Here is a 17,500-nt window from a genome sequence, read left to right on the forward strand (position 1 = left end):
GTTTAAAGTAGTGCACTATATAGGGTACTGTAGGGCTCTGGTTTAAAGTAGTGCACTATATAGGGTACTGTAGGGCTCTGGTCTAAAGTAGTGCACTATATAGGGTACTGTAGGGCTCTGGTCTAAAGTAGTGCACTATATAGAGTACTGTAGGGCTCTGGTCTAAAGTAGTGCACTATATAGGGTACTGTAGGGCTCTGGTCTAAAGTAGTGCACTATATAGGGTACTGTAGGGCTCTGGTCTAAAGTAGTGCACTATATAGGGAGTAGGGCTCTGGTCTAAAGTAGTGCACTATATAGGGAATAGGGCTCTGGTCTAAAGTAGTGCACTATATAGGGAATAGGGCTCTGGTCTAAAATAGTGCACTATATAGGGAATAGGGATATGGTCTAAAGTAGTGCACTATATAGGGAGTAGGGCTCTGGTCTAAAGTAGTGCACTATATTGTTATGCAGGTGAATGAGGACCCAAAAGCGACTTAACGAAAACAGAGTCTTTATTCCAGTATTTGACAAAAGTGATAATCCTGGATATTATCAAGGTGAAAACAAAACAGGAAAACTGAAATCCACTCGTCAGTAGAGAGGACTGACTGGAGACTCGACCATAGACTGCAGGTTGCTTCGGGAAGTCACCGGCCGTAGCAGACCTAGACACCTGCTCACACGCAGCATCTGAAGAAGGTAAAACACGACAGGGCGGAACAAGGACACAGAACAGCGAACATCATACAAGGATCCGACAAGGACAGAAGCGGAAAACAGAGGGAGAAATAGGGGCTCTAATCAGAGGGCAAAATAGGGGACAGGTGTGAAAAGAGTAAATGAGGTAGTTAGGAGAATGAGGAACAGCTGGGAGCAGGAACGGAACGATAGAGAGAGAGGGAGAGAGGGAGGGGAAGAGAGGGATAGAAAGAGGGAAAGAACCTAATAAGACCAGCAGAGGGAAACGAATAGAAGGGAAGCACAGAGACAAGACATGATAACCAATGACAAAACATGACAATATAGGGAGTAGGGCTCTGGTCTAAAGTAGTGCACTATATAGGGAATAGGGCTCTGGTCTAAAATAGTGCACTATATAGGGAATAGGGCTCTGGTCTAAAGTAGTGCACTATATAGGGAGTAGGGCTCTGGTCTAAAGTATTGCACTATATAGGGTACTGTAGGGCTCTGGTCTAAAGTAGTGCACTATATAGGGAATAGGGCTCTGGTCTAAAGTAGTGCACTATATAGGGAATAGGGCTCTGGTCTAAAGTAGTGCACTATATAGGGAGTAGGGCTCTGGTCTAAAGTAGTGCACTATATAGGGAGTAGGGCTCTGGTCTAAAGTAGTGCACTATATAGGGAGTAGGGCTCTGGTCTAAAGTAGTGCACTATATAGGGAGTAGGGCTCTGGTCTAAAGTAGTGCACTATATAGGGAGTCGGGCTCTGGTCTAAAGTAGTGCACTATATAGGGAGTAGGGCTCTGGTCTAAAGTAGTGCACTATATAGGGAATATGGGTCTGGTCTAAAGTAGTGCACTATATAGGGAGTAGGGTTCTGGTCTAAAGTAGTGCACTATATAGGGAGTAGGGCTCTGGTCTAAAGTAGTGCACTATATAGGGAGTCGGGCTCTGGTCTAAAGTAGTGCACTATATAGGGAGTAGGGCTCTGGTCTAAAGTAGTGCACTATATAGGGAATATGGCTCTGGTCTAAAGTAGTGCACTATATAGGGAGTAGGGTGCTATTTGGGACTTATTCAGTCGCCTCTCCAAATGCTGTCCTCTCCCTGTGACCAGACAGCCCAGCATTAGAGCAGTAATAGCTCTGTAGCGTTCCGGCTCATTGGGCACTGATCCCAGTCACACTGACAAGAAGCAGCTAGACAGGCAATTGTGCCCCGCGGGCCTGACACCAGCCCAATGTCACCAAGCTTAGTTATACTAACACTGATCATAATATCAGATCCATGCCTCTGTATCAGTGGATGTAGTTAGGAGGTAGTTAGGTCAGCAGCATCCCACTGCCTCTGAAGCTAAGCAGGGTTGGTTCTGGATGGGACACCAGATTCTGCTGGAAGTGGTGTTGGAGGACCAGTAGGAGGCTCTCTTTATCTTTATCTCTCTATCTCTCTTTCCTCTGTTCTAAAATTAATAATATATGACTGGAAAGAAATGAAGAGACCACTGCATAATTATTATAATAATAATTTACTGTTTCTAGGTATGTGTTTGGGTAAAATGATTTATTTTGTTTCCGTCTATAAACTACTGAAAACATTTCTCCCAAAATTCCAAATAAACATATTGCCATTTAGAGCAGAAAATGACAGCTGTTCAAAAGAGCAGCAAAGATGCAGGTTGTCAGACCTCGAATAACGCGAAGAAAATAAGTTCATATTCATTTTTAAACAACACAATACTAATGTTTTAACTTAGGAAGAGTTCAGGAATCAATATTTGGTGGAATAACCCTGATTTTCAATCACAGCTTTCATGCGTCTTGTCCTGCTCTCCACCAGTCTTTCACATTGATGTTGGGTGACTTTATGCCTCCTGGCGCAAAAAGTCAAGCAGCTCTGCTTTTTTTGATGCTTTGTGATCATCCATCTTCCTCTTGATCACATTCCAGAGGTTTTCAATGGGGTTCAGGTCTGGAGATTGGGCTGGCCATGACAGGGTCTTGATCTGGTGGTTTTCAATGGGGTTCAGGTCTGGAGATTGGGCTGGCCATGACAGGGTCTTGATCTGGGGGTTTTCAAGGGTTCAGGTCTGATCTGGCCATGGGGTTTTCAATGGGGTTCAGGTCTAGAGATTGGGCTGGCCATGACAGGGTCTTGATCTGGTGGTTTTCAATGGGGTTCAGGTCTGGAGATTGGGCTGGCCATGACAGGGTCTTGATCTGGTGGTTTTCAATGGTGTTCAGGTCTGGAGATTGGGCTGGCCATGACAGGGTCTTGATCTGGGGGTTTTCAATGGGGTTCAGGTCTGGAGATTGGGCTGGCCATGACAGGGTCTTGATCTGGTGGTTTTCAATGGTGTTCAGGTCTGGAGATTGGGCTGGCCATGACAGGGTCTTGATCTGGGGGTTTTCAATGGGGTTCAGGTCTGGAGATTGGGCTGGCCATGACAGGGTCTTGATCTGGGGGTTTTCAATGGGGTTCAGGTCTGGAGATTGGGCTGGCCATGACAGGGTCTTGATCTGGTGGTTTTCAATGGGGTTCAGGTCTGGAGATTGGGCTGGCCATGACAGGGTCTTGATCTGGGGGTTTTCAATGGGGTTCAGGTCTGGAGATTGGGCTGGCCATGACAGGGTCTTGATCTGGTGGTCCTCCATCCACACCTTGAATGACCTGGCTGTGTGGCATGGAGCATTGTCCTGCTGGAGAAACCAATCCTCAGAGTTGGAGAACATTGTCAGAGCAGAATGAAGCATGTTTTCTTCCAGGACAACCTTGTATGTGGCTTGATTCATGTGTCCTTCACAAAGACACATCTGCCTGATTCCAGCCTTGCTGAAGCACCCCCAGATAATCACCGATCCTCCACCAAATGTCACAGTGGGTGTGAAACCTGGAGAGGCCTACAAGCCACAATGTCTCGCACCCACTGTGACATTTGGTGGAGAATATCATGGAAGAAAACTTGTTTTTTCCAGCAGGACAATTATTATTTTTAGTTTTTAATTAAACCTTTATTTAACCAGGCAAGTCAGTTAATTAAGAACAAATTCTTATTTACAATGACGACCTGGGAACAGTGGGTAAACTGGTCTAGGAACAGTGGGTAAACTGGTCTAGGAACAGTGGGTAAACTGGTCTAGGAACAGTGGGTAAACTGGTCTAGGAACAGTGGGTTAACTGGTCTATGAACAGTGGGTAAACTGGTCTAGGAACAGTGGGTAAACTGGTCTAGGAACAGTGGGTAAACTGGTCTAGGAATAGTGGGTTAACTGGCCTAGGAACAGTGGGTAAATTGCCTTGTTCAGGGGCAGAACAATAGATTTTTACCTTGTCAGCTCAGGGATTCAATCTAGCAACCTTTCGGTTACTGGCCCAACGCTCTAACCACTAGGTTACCTGCTGCCCCACCTGCCACAATGCTCTCTCTCTCTCTCTCTCTCTCTCTCTCTCTCTCTCTCTCTCTCTCTCTCTCTCTCTCTCTCTCTCTCTCTCTCTCTCTCTCTCTCTCTCTCTCTCTCTCTCTCTCTCCAAATCCCCCACCATGCTGTAGTTTCACCACAGTATAGAGCCCAGACATCTTTCTCTCTCTGTCCGTCCTTCTCTCCCTCCTCTCCATACTGATCTCTCCATATATCTCTCTCTCCCCAGGTGAACCACTATGCCGTTGGTAAAGCGCTGTATAGAGCCCAGACACCTGTGTCGAGGTGCTGTACCTGATGGAGTCACCAGTGAACTGGAGTGTGTTACCAACAGCACCCTCGCTGCCATCATCAAACAGCTGGGCAGCCTAAGTAAGTAGTGTGTTTCAGGGTCACGTTTCCCTGAGGTACAGATCTAGGATCAGCTTCCCCTTCACTAAACCTTACATTAAATTGTAATGGAGAAAATGAAAAACTGACCCAAGATCACCGTCTAGGGGCAACTTCACTCTACACCAGTGGTGGTCGGTGCCGTTTATGATGAGGGAGGACGATTAATATTTTTAATGAGCATGACCTTATTGCTTTACAACATATTGGATGACTGTCATTCATTTTCCATTCACCCAGCTCAATGTAACACAGATTTATGCTAGGTCGAGGTCGAGATATACATTTGAGTAATCAAGGTGACAGACAATGACAAAACCTCGTTGCACACTCTAGCCTGCATCTAGTTGATCATTAGTTCAAGAGTTTCTATTTTAAACATTCAGTTTATCCCCGTTTTGTTCCGTTTGCTTTCATTTAAGAAAGGGTTTTTCAACAGAATTGGCCGAATGAATACACACCTGATCACGTGTACACGCAGTTCACTTTCATAGCAGCCACATACAAACAGCGTCATCACTTTTTTTAAGGGGGTAGATCAGCTTTAACGTTCCAGATAGATTGTGGATTCCATCAATGTAGTTCCAATCCCCCATATATTATTTGGTAAATGTATATATACAGTGGGGAAAACAAGTATTGTCGATTTTGCAGGTTTTCCTACTTACAAAGCATGTAGAGGTCTGTAATTTTTATCATAGGTACACTTCAACTGTGTGAGACGGAATCTAAAACAAAAATCCAGAAAATCACATGGTATGATTTTTAAGTAATTATCAAATATATCAAATACTTGTTCTCCCCACTGTATGTATACACTACCAGTTAAACGTTTTAGAACACCTTCTATTACAGGATTTTTCTCTATTTTTACTATTTTCTACATTGTACAATAATATTGAAGACATCAAAACTATGAAATAACACATATGGAATCATGTAGTAACCAAAAAAGTGTAAAAACATTGTAAAATATACTTTATATTTTATATATTACCTTTGCACACTCTTGACATGATCTCAACCAGCTTCATGAGGTACTCACCTGGAATGCATTTCAATTAATAAGTGTGCCTTGTTAATAGTTAATTTGTGGAATTTCCTTTGAGCCAATTAGTTGTGTTGTGACAAGGTTGGGGTGGTATACAGAAGATAGCCATATTTGGTTAAAGACTAAATCCATATTATGGCAAGAACAGCTCCAATAAGCAAAGAGAAACGACAGTCCAAGACATGAAGGTCAGTCAATCTAGAAGATTTCAATAACTTTGAAAGTTTCTTCAAGTACAGTCGCAAAAACCATCCAGCACTACGATGAAGCTGGCTCTCATGTGGACCGCCACAGGAAAGGAAGATCCAGAGTTACCTCTGCTGCAGAGTATAAGTTAATTAGAGTTACCAGCCTCATAAATTGTAGCCCAAATAAATTCAGGTAACAGGTAACAGACACAGCTCAACATCAACTGTTCAGAGGAGACTGCGTGAATCAGGCCTTCATGGTCGAATTGTTGCAAAGAAACCACTACTAAAGGACACCAATAAGAAAAATAGACTTGCTTGGGCCAAGAAACATGAGCAATGGAGATTAGATGGCTGCAAATCTGTCCTTTGGTCTGATGAGTCCAAATTTTAGATTTTTGGTTCCAACCAACGTAGATAATAATAAATAATAATAATAATATATGCCATTTAGCAGACGCTTTTATCCAAAGCGACTTACAGTCATGTGTGCATACATTCTACGTATGGGTGGTCCCGGGGATCGAACCCACTACCCTGGCGTTACAAGCGCCATGCTCTACCAACTGAGCTACAGAAGGACGATCTCCCATGTGTGGTTCCCACCGTGAAGCATGGAGGAGGAGGTGTGATGGCGTGGTGTTCTTTGCTGGTGACACTGTTAGTGATTTATTTTGAATTCAAGGCACACTTAACCAGCATGACTACCACATCATTCTGCAGCGATACGCCATCCCATCTGTTTTGCGCTTAGTGGGACTATCATTTGTTTTTCAACAGGACAATGACCCAACACACCTCCAGTCTGTGTAAGGGCTATTTGACCAAGAAGGAGAGTGATGGAGTGCTGCATCAGATGACCTGACCTCCACGATACTCCGACCTCAATCCAATTGAGATGGTTTGGGATGAGTTGGACTGCAGATTGAAGGAAAAGCAGCCAACAAGTGCTCAGCATATGTGGGACTCCTTCACGACTGTTGGAAAAGCATTCCAGGTGAAGCTGGTTGAGAGAATGCCAAGGGTGCGCAAAGCTATCATCAAGACAAAGGGTGGCTACTTTGAAGAATCTAAAATCTAAAATATATTTTGATTTGTTTAACACTTTTTTGGTTACGACATGATTCCATATGTGTTATTTCATAGTTCTGATATCTTCGTTATTATTCTACAATGTAGAAAATAGTAAAAATAAAGAAAACACTCTTGAATGAGTAGGTGTGTCCAAACTTTTGACTGGTACTGTATTTACATGTATTTTTTGTCATGTTTTGTCTTATTTTGTCTTGTCATTTTGCTTTTCCCTCTGTTCGTTTTCCCCCTGCTGGTCTTTTTAGGTTCGTTCCCCTCTTTCTCTCTTCCTCCCTCTCTCTCTTCTCTCTATCGCTCCGTTCCTGCTCCCAGCTGTTCCTATTCCCCTAATCAATCATTTAGTCTTCCCACACCTGTTCCCTATCTTCTTCCCTGATTAGAGTCCCTATTTCTCCCCTTGTTTTCCGTTTCTGCCCTGTCGGATCCTTGTCTATTGTTCACCGTGCTGTGTATCGCCCTGTCGTGTCGTGTTTCCCTCAGATGCTGCGTGGTGAGCAGGTGTCTGAGTCTGCTACGTTCAAGTGCCTTCCCGAGGCAACCTGCAGTTCATGATCGAGTCTCCAGTCTGTTCTCGTCATTACGAGTGGAATTATGCTTTATGATTGTAGATTTACTTTACTGGATTAAAGACTCTGTTTTCGCCAAGTTGCTTTTGGGTCCTCATTCACCTGCATAACATTTTTAAAATATATTTTCCTTTATTCCTTTATTATTTTCCCCTAACCCTGCCACCCCTCCCCTAATTGGAGTAAACTAATGAACAACAACACTTAGGCTTCTACTTCCAGTTTATACACACTATATACATTTTACGGACACAATGCTCCTTACAACAGTTATATTTTGTTTGTTTGTAATCCCATCCTTCAGCTACCATCAACCCCTCCCATCCATCTCTCTAGGGGGCGGCAGGTTGTCTAGTGGTTAGAGTGTAGGGGCGGCAGGTAGCCTAGTGGTTAGAGTGTAGGGGCGGCAGGTAGTCTAGTGGTTAGAGTGTAGGGGCGGCAGGTAGCCTAGTGGTTAGAGTGTAGGGGCGGCAGGTTGTCTAGTGGTTAGAGTGTAGGGGCGGCAGGTAGCCTAGTGGTTAGAGTGTAGGGGCGGCAGGTAGCCTAGTGGTTAGAGTGTAGGGGCGGCAGGTAGCCTAGTGGTTAGAGTGTAGGGGCGGCAGGTAGTCTAGTGGTTAGAGTGTAGGGGCGGCAGGTAGTCTAGTGGTTAGAGTGTAGGGGCGGCAGGTTGTCTAGTGGTTAGAGTGTAGGGGCGGCAGGTAGCCTAGTGGTTAGAGTGTAGGGGCGGCAGGTAGCCTAGTGGTTAGAGTGTAGGGGCGGCAGGTAGCCTAGTGGTTAGAGTGTAGGGGCGGCAGGTTGTCTAGTGGTTAGAGTGTAGGGGCGGCAGGTAGCCTAGTGGTTAGAGTGTAGGGGCGGCAGGTAGTCTAGTGGTTAGAGTGTAGGGGCGGCAGGTAGTCTAGTGGTTAGAGTGTAGAGGCGGCAGGTAGTCTAGTGGTTAGAGTGTAGGGGCGGCATGTAGTCTAGTGGTTAGAGTGTAGGGGCGGCAGGTAGTCTAGTGGTTAGAGTGTAGGGGCGGCAGGTTGTCTAGTGGATAGAGTGTAGGGGAGACTGGTAGTCTAGTGGTTAGAGTGTAGGGGCGGCAGGTTGTCTAGTGGTTAGAGTGTAGGGGTGGCAGGAAGTCTAGTGGTTAGAGTGCAGGGGCGGCAGGTAGCCTAGTGGTTAGAGTGTAGGGGCGGCAGGTTGTCTAGTGGTTAGAGCGGTGGGCCAGTAACCGAAAGGTTCCTGGATTGAAACCCTGAGCTGACAAAGTAAAATGCTGTCGTTCTGTCCCTGAATAAGTCAGTTAACCCACTGACCTAGGTCATCATTGTAAATAAAAATGTGTTCTTAACTGACTTGCCTAGTTAAATTTTAAAAAATCTCTGATGTTTATGGACACAATGTATTTTATATTAGTTATCTTGTTGTTTTTAATCCCAACCTTCAGCTCCACTCAACCCAAACATCAGTTTTTGATTTATATTTGGCATATACTTTTCAACTGTGCTGTGATGTCATCCTAAAATTATCTGCTGCCATTGTTGCAACCCCTGTTACTAGTCTGTTCAAACTCTCCTTCGTATCGTCTGAGATTCCTAAAGATTGGAAAGATTGGAAAGCGGCCCGCGGTCATCCCCATCTTCGGGTCTACACTCTAGACCCAAGCTGTTACAGACCTATATCCATCTTGCCCTGCTTTTCTAAAGTCTTCGAAAGCCAAGTGAACAGATCACCGATCATTTCGAATCCCACCGTACCTTCTCCGCTATGCAATCTAGTTTCCGAGCTGGTCACCGGTGCACCTCAGCCACGCTCAAGGTCCTAAACTATATCATAACTGCCATCGATAAAAGACAGTACTGTGCAGCTGTCTTCACCGACCTGGCCAAGGCTTTCGACTCTGTCAATCACAGTATTGTTATCGGCAGACTCAACAGCCTTGGTTTCTCTAAGGATTGCCTCACCTGGTTCACTAACTACATCTCAGATAGAGTTCAGTGTGTCAAATCGGAGAGCCTGTTGTCTGGACCTCTGGCGGTCTCTATGGGGGTGCCACAGGGTTCAATTCTCAGGCCGACTCTTTTCTCTGTAATATATCAGTGATGTCGCTCTTACTGCGGGTGATTCTTTGATCCACCTCTACGCAGACGACACCATTCTGTATACCTCTGGCCCTTCGTTTGGACACTGTGTTAACAAACCTCCAAATGAGCTTCAACACCATACAACACTCCTTCCGTGGCCTCCAACTGCTCTTAAATGCTAGTAAAACTAAATGCATGCTCTTCAACCGATCACTGCCTGCACCCTCCCACCCGACTAGCATCACTACTCTGGACGATTCTAATTTAGAATATGTGGACAACTATAAATACCTAGGTGTCTGGCTAGACTGTAAACTCTCCTTCCAGACTCACATTAAGCATCTCCAATCCAAAGTTAAATCTAGAATCGGCTTCCTATTTCGCAACAAGGCCGCCTTCACTCATGCTGCAAAACATACCCTCGTAAAACTGACTATCCTACCGATCCTTGACTTCGGCGATGTCATTTACAAAATAGCCTCATACCCTCTACTCAGCAAATTGGATGCAGTCTATCACAGTGCCATCCATTTTGTCACCACTGCGACCTGTATGCTCTCATTGGCTGGTCCTCGCTTCATATTCGTCGCCAAACCCACTGGCTCCAGGTCATCTATAAGTCTTTGCTAGGCATAGCTCCGCCTTATTGCAGCTCACTGGTCACCATAACAACACCCATCCGTAGCACGCCCTCCAGCAGCTATATCTCACTGGTCACCCCCAAAGCCAATTCCTCATTTGGCCACCTTTCCTTCCAGTTCTCTGCTGCCAATCACTGGAAATTTTTCAAAATCACTGAAGTTGGAGACTTATCTCTCTCTCTAACTTTAAGCATCAGCTGTCAGAGCAGCTTCCCGATCGCTGCAGCTGTACACAGTCCATCTGTAAATAGCCCATCCAACCAACTACCTACCTCATCCCCATATTTGCTTTTGTTTTTCTGCTCGTTTACACACCAGTATTTCTACTTGCACATCCTCATCTGCAGATATATCATTCCAGTGTAAATTGCTATATTGTAATTATTTCTCCACTATGGCCTATTTATTGCCTTACCTCCCTTATCCTACCTCATTTGCACACACTGTATATAGACTTTTCAATCGTGTTATTGACTGTACGTTTGTTTATTCCATGTGTATCTCTGTGTTGTTGTTTGTGTCGCACTGCTTTGCTTTATCTTGGGCAGGTCGCAAGGTTGTAAATGAGAACTTGTTCTCAACTAGACTACCTGGTTAAATAAAAGTGAAATAAAATGTAGAAAATAAACTCTGCAGGATTGGTTCTTACAATGTCCTCTCTTGTGGAGGCAGCCTTTTTTCCGCTAACTCGACTCAGCTATCCAATAGGAGCTACAGAGCATGATTAGCTATCCAATAGGAGCTACAGATCATGATTAGCTATCCAATAGGAGCTACAGAGCATGATTAGCTATCCAATAGGAGCTACAGAGCATGATTAGCTATCCAATAGGAGCTACAGAGCATGATTAGCTATCCAATATGAGCTACAGAGCATGATTAGCTATCCAATAGGAGCTACAGAGCATGATTAGCTATCCAATAGGAGCTACAGAACATGATTAGCTATCCAATAGGAGCTACAGAGCATGATTAGCTATCAATAGGAGCTACAGCACATGATTAGCTATCCAATAGGAGCTACAGAGCATGATTAGCTATCCAATAGGAGCTACAGAGCATGATTAGCTATCCAATAGGAGCTACAGAGCATGATTAGCTATCCAATAGGAGCTACAGATCATGATTAGCTATCCAATAGGAGCTACAGAGCATGATTAGCTATCCAATAGGAGCTACAGAGCATGATTAGCTATCCAATAGGAGCTACAGAGCATGATTAGCTATCCAATAGGAGCTACAGAGCATGATTAGCTATCCAATAGAGCAGATCATGATTAGCTATCCAATAGGAGCTACAGAGCATGATTAGCTATCCAATAGGAGCTACAGAGCATGATTAGCTATCCAATAGGAGCTACAGAGCATGATTAGCTATCCAATAGGAGCTACAGAGCATGATTAGCTATCCAATAGGAGCTACAGAACATGATTAGCTATCCAATAGGAGCTACAGAGCATTGATTAGCTATCAATAGGAGCTACAGCGCATGATTAGCTATCCAATATGAGCTACAGAGCATGATTAGCTATCCAATAGGAGCTACAGAGCATGATTAGCTATCCAATAGGAGCTACAGAGCATGATTAGCTATCCAATAGGAGCTACAGAGCATGATTAGCTATCCAATAGGAGCTACAGAGCATGATTAGCTATCCAATAGGAGCTACAGAGCATGATTAGCTATCCAATAGGAGCTACAGAGCATGATTAGCTATCCAATAGGAGCTACAGAGCATGATTAGCTATCCATTAGGAGCTACAGAGCATGATTAGCTATCCAATAGGAGCTACAGATCATGATTAGCTATCCAATAGGAGCTACAGAGCATGATTAGCTATCCAATAGGAGCTACAGAGCATGATTAGCTATCCAATAGGAGCTACAGAGCATGATTAGCTATCCAATAGGAGCTACAGAGCATGATTAGCTATCCAATAGGAGCTACAGAGCATGATTAGCTATCCAATAGGAGCTACAGAGCATGATTAGCTATCCAATAGGAGCTACAGAGCATGATTAGCTATCCAATAGGAGCTACAGAGCATGATTAGCTATCCAATAGGAGCTACAGAGCATGATTAGCTATCCAATAGGAGCTACAGAGCATGATTAGCTATCCAATAGGAGCTACAGAGCATGATTAGCTATCCAATAGGAGCTACAGATCATGATTAGCTATCCAATAGGAGCTACAGAGCATGATTAGCTATCCAATAGGAGCTACAGAGCATGATTAGCTATCCAATAGGAGCTACAGAGCATGATTAGCTATCCAATAGGAGCTACAGAGCATGATTAGCTATCCAATAGGTGCTACAGAGCATGATTAGTATTATCTTTAGGTGTCCGGGCCAGAGGGTCAACTTACTGTATTCCCGTCTCTACAGTAGAGCCACACTAACCTATCTCAACCTCTAAAACGGAGTAAAGCCAGTCGCTACAAAAGCAGAGTGGTTGCTAACACAAACTCCCGAGTGTAGCAGCCCTTGGAGTAAGTACACATTGTTATTGTGGTTTGTGGTCTAATGGTTCTCCTTTGGGGATATTCTAGAATATTCTAGAAGCTTCTCTCCACTTTAAGACACCTGTTCACCTGTCGTTGTTACTGTGCTCCGTATAGGGATTGCAGTCAGAATGAGCGTCAGTAGGAAGTGGCAAGTGCATGATTAATGTGTTGTGTGTCGATATGAAGTATAACAGGGAGTCGTCCTCCGTTACATCCAGTCAATGACATCACAGGAACCTTGCAATGTTATAGGAGCTGCTGTTGTTTTCATCCGTGTTGTAATATATTCAACTGGGGATATGCAGTGTCCCTGGACAATTAGACGTGGAGACACACACACACACACACACACACACACACACACACACACACACACACACACACACACACACACACACACACACACACACACACACACACACACACACACACACACACACACTGGAGCAGGCAGACTAATGTATTGCTCTCCACTGGTTGTCAGCCAGCATCTCTATAGGAGGCACCCTGCAGAGAGACAATACAGAATCCCAGCCCCTTGATTAAGGTGTTTTATTATGTGTGTGTGTGTGTGCGTATGTGTGTGTGTCTGTCTATTATCCTGTGTGTGTGTCTATACGTGTGTGTGTGTGGTGCTCACTCAAGTGTGTCCACAGTGTGTGTATTAACGTGTCTCCCCCTGCAGGTCGTTATGCAGAGGACATCTTTGGGGATCTGTTCAACGAAGCCAACAGCTTCTACATGAGAATGAACAGCCTCCAGGAGAGAGTGGACCTACTGGCTGTCAAAGTCACACAGCTAGACTCTACCGTGGAAGAAGGTGTGTGTGTGTGGGGGGGGGTTCAGGAGATCTTCTTCTCTTCTCGTTTCCTCACCTCTCCTCTCTTCTTCTTCTCTTCTCCTTACCGCTCCTCTCTTCTCTTCTCCTTACCTCTCCTCTCTTCTCTTCTCCTTACCTCTCCTCTCTTCTCTTCTCCTTACCTCTCCTCTCTTCTCTTCTCCTTACCGCTCCTCTCTTCTCTTCTCCTTACCTCTCCTCTCTTCTCTTCTCCTTACCTCTCCTCTCTTCTCTTCTCCTTACCTCTCCTCTCTTCTTCTCCTCTTCTCCTTACCTCTCCTCTCTTCTCTTCTCCTTACCTCTCCTCTCTTCTCTTCTCCTTACCTCTCCTCTCTTCTTCTCCTCTTCTCCTTACCTCTCCTCTCTTCTTCTCCTCTTCTCCTTACCTCTCCTCTCTTCTCTTCTCCTTACCTCTCCTCTCTTCTTATCCTCTTCTCCTTACCTCTCCTCTCTTCTCTTCTCCTTACCTCTCCTCTCTTCTCTTCTCCTTACCTCTCCTCTCTTCTCTTCTCCTTACCTCTCCTCTCTTCTTCTCCTCTTCTCCTTACCTCTCCTCTCTTCTCTTCTCCTTACCTCTCCTCTCATCTCTTCTCCTTACCTCTCCTCTCATCTCTTCTCTTCTCCTTACCTCTCCTCTCTTCTCTTCTCCTTACCTCTCCTCTCTTCTTCTCCTCTTCTCCTTACCTCTCCTCTCTTCTTCTCCTCTTCTCCTTACCTCTCCTCTCTTCTCTTCTCCTTACCTCTCCTCTTCTCCTCTTCTCCTAACCTCTCCTCTCTTCTCTTCTCCTTACCTCTCCTCTCTTCTCTTCTCCTTACCTCTCCTCTCTTCTTCTCCTCTTCTCCTTACCTCTCCTCTCTTCTCTTCTCCTTACCTCTCCTCTCTTCTCTTCTCCTTACCTCTCCTCTCTTCTCTTCTCCTTACCTCTCCTCTCTTCTCTTCTCTTACCTCCTCTCTTCTCTTCTCTCCTCTTCTTCTTCTTCTCTTCTCCTTACCTCTCCTCTCTTCTCTTCTCCTTACCTCTCATCTCTTCTCTTCTCCTTACCTCTCCTCTCTTCTCTTCTCCTCACCTCTCCTCTCTTCTTCTTCTCTTCTCCTTACCTCTCCTCTCTTCTCTTCTCCTTACCTCTCCTCTCTTCTCTTCTCCTTACCTCTCCTCTCTTCTCTTCTCCTCACCTCTCCTCTCTTCTTCTTCTCTTCTCCTTACCTCTCCTCTCTTCTCTTCTCCTTACCTCTCATCTCTTCTCTTCTCCTTACCTCTCCTCTCTTCTCTTCTCCTCACCTCTCCTCTCTTCTCTTCTCCTTACCTCTCCTCTCTTCTCTTCTCCTTACCTCTCCTCTCTTCTCTTCTCCTCACCTCTCCTCTCTTCTTCTTCTCTTCTCCTTACCTCTCCTCTCTTCTCTTCTCCTCACCTCTCCTCTCTTCTTCTTCTCTTCTCCTTACCTCTCATCTCTTCTCTTCTCCTTACCTCTCCTCTCTTCTCTTCTCCTCACCTCTCCTCTCTTCTCTTCTCCTTACCTCTCATCTCTTCTCTTCTCCTTACCTCTCCTCTCTTCTCTTCTCCTTACCTCTCCTCTTCTCCTCTTCTCCTTACCTCTCCTCTCTTCTCTTCTCCTTACCTCTCCTCTCTTCTCTTCTCCTCACCTCTCCTCTCTTCTTCTTCTCTTCTCCTTACCTCTCCTCTCTTCTCTTCTCCTCACCTCTCCTCTCTTCTTCTTCTCTTCTCCTTACCTCTCCTCTCTTCTCTTCTCCTTACCTCTCCTCTCTTCTCTTCTCCTTACCTCTCCTCTCTTCTCTTCTCCTTACCTCTCCTCTCTTCTCTTCTCCTTACCTCTCCTCTCTTCTTCTCCTCTTCTCCTTACCTCTCCTCTCTTCTCTTCTCCTTACCTCTCATCTCTTCTCTTCTCCTTACCTCTCCTCTCTTCTTCTCCTCTTCTCCTTACCTCTCCTCTCTTCTCTTCTCCTTACCTCTCCTCTCTTCTTCTCCTCTTCTCCTTACCTCTCCTCTCTTCTTCTCTTCTCCTTACCTCTCCTCTCTTCTTCTTCTCTTCTCGTGTCCGCTCCTCTCTTCTCTTCTCCTTACCTCTCCTCTCTTCTTCTCGCTTCTCTTCTCCTTACCTCTCTTCTCTTATCCATACCTCTCCTCTCTTCTTCTCTCTTCTCTTCTCCTTACCTCTCCTCACTTCTTCTCTCTTCTCTTCTCCTCACCTCTCTTCTCTTATCCATACCTCTCCTCTCTTCTTCTTTCTTCTCTTCTCCTTACCTCTCCTCTCTTCTTCTCCTTACCTCCTCTCTTCTTCTCTCTTTTCTTCTCCACACCTATCCTCTCTTCTTCTCTCTTCTCTTCTCTTCTCCTCACCTCTCCTCTCTTCTTCTCTTCTCCTTACCTCTCCCCTCTTCTTCTCTTCTCCTCACCTCATAGCCTCAGTATCTCTTTAATGGCTCTGCTAATCACTAAAAGATGAGCCTCCTGCTGTTCTCATATCTCTCTGTGTGTGTGTGTGCGTACACGTGTGTGGTTCATCCTAATAGGCGTACAGACAGACATAGGGACAGACGTCTTCAAGGATACATCAGAGGTAACATCAGAGGCAGGATGGAAAGAGGGATGGATGGAGAGTGAGGGAGGGAGTGAGAGGAGGTGGTAGGAAGAGATGGAAAGGGACAGAGAGAGATGGAGAGAGGGAGAGAGAGAAGGAGGGAAACTTTAAGATCTCAGTATGGGTCCACTTTGAAGTCTGTCTGTCTGTCTGTCTGTCTGTCTGTCTGTCTGTCTGTCTGTCTGTCTGTCTGTCTGTCTGTCTGTCTGTCTGTCTGTCTGTCTGTCTGTCTGTCTGTCTGTCTGTCTGTCTGTCTGTCTGTCTGTCTGTCTGTCTGTCTGTCTGTCTGTCTGTCTGTCTGTCTGTCTGTCTGTCTGTCTGTCTGTCTGTCTGTCTGTCTGTCCATATCTAACATACTATGTGCTATTAGGGTGGTATTTGTCTCTTTCTCCCATAGGAATGCCTTGTATCTTCAGTCCCATAGGAATGTTTTGTATCTTCAGTCCCATAGGAATGCATTGTATCTTCAGTCCCATAGGAATGCATTGTATCTTCAGTCCCATAGGAATGCATTGTATCTTCAGTCCCATAGGAATGCCTTGTATCTTCAGTCCCATAGGAATGCCTTGTATCTTCAGTCCCATAGGAATGCCTTGTATCTTCAGTCCCATAGGAATGCCTTGTATCTTCAGTCCCATAGGAATGCCTTGTATCTTCAGTCCCATAGGAATGCCTTGTATCTTCAGTCCCATAGGAATGCACTGTATATTCAGTCCCATAGGAATGCACTGTATCTTCAGTCCCGTAGGAATGCACTGTATCTTCAGTCCAGTAGGAATGCCTTGTATCTTCAGTCCCATAGGAATGCCTTGTATCTTCAGTCCCATAGGAATGCCTTGTATCTTCAGTCCCATAGGAATGCCTTGTATCTTCAGTCCCATAGGAATGCCTTGTATCTTCAGTCCCATAGGAATGCACTGTATATTCAGTCCCATAGGAATGCACTGTATCTTCAGTCCCATAGGAATGCCTTGTATCTTCAGTCCAGTAGGAATGCCTTGTATCTTCAGTCCCATAGGGATGCATTGTATCTTCAGTCCCATAAAGTAGCACTGTATTGGCATCAGACAGGGGGTTAGATTGTCAATGTGATGATTTAGCACTCTGTGTGTGTTTTGTACTCACGACTGTGTGACCCTCGGACGAACCAGGTGTGTGTGCGTGTGCGTGTGCGCGTGCGTGTGTGTGTGTTTTAGCTGCTTCCCCAGAATAGCCTCAGTATCTATTTAATGGCTCTGCTAATCACTAAAAGATGAGCCTCCTGCTGTTCTCATATCTCTCAGACATAGGGACAGACATCTTCAAGGATACATGGGGTAACATCAGAGGCAGGATGGAAAGAAGGATGGATGGAGAGTGAGGGAGGGAGAGAGAGGAGGTGGTAGGAAGAGATGGAAATGAACAAGGAGGGAGAGATGGAGAGAGAGGAGGGAGAGAAAGAGAGAGAGAAGGAGGGAGAGAAGGAGAGAGAGAAGG

At 45.1% G+C, this 17,500-nt stretch overlaps 1 pseudogene; it reads left to right on the top strand.

Annotated features, from left to right (window-relative positions):
- Positions 1–17,500, top strand: part of LOC124008470 — a 78,849-nt pseudogene that overhangs the window by 28,389 nt on the left and 32,960 nt on the right.

Source organism: Oncorhynchus gorbuscha, linkage group LG21, assembly GCF_021184085.1.
Source record: "Oncorhynchus gorbuscha isolate QuinsamMale2020 ecotype Even-year linkage group LG21, OgorEven_v1.0, whole genome shotgun sequence".
In the NCBI taxonomy this organism is placed as follows: Eukaryota; Metazoa; Chordata; class Actinopteri; order Salmoniformes; family Salmonidae; genus Oncorhynchus; species Oncorhynchus gorbuscha.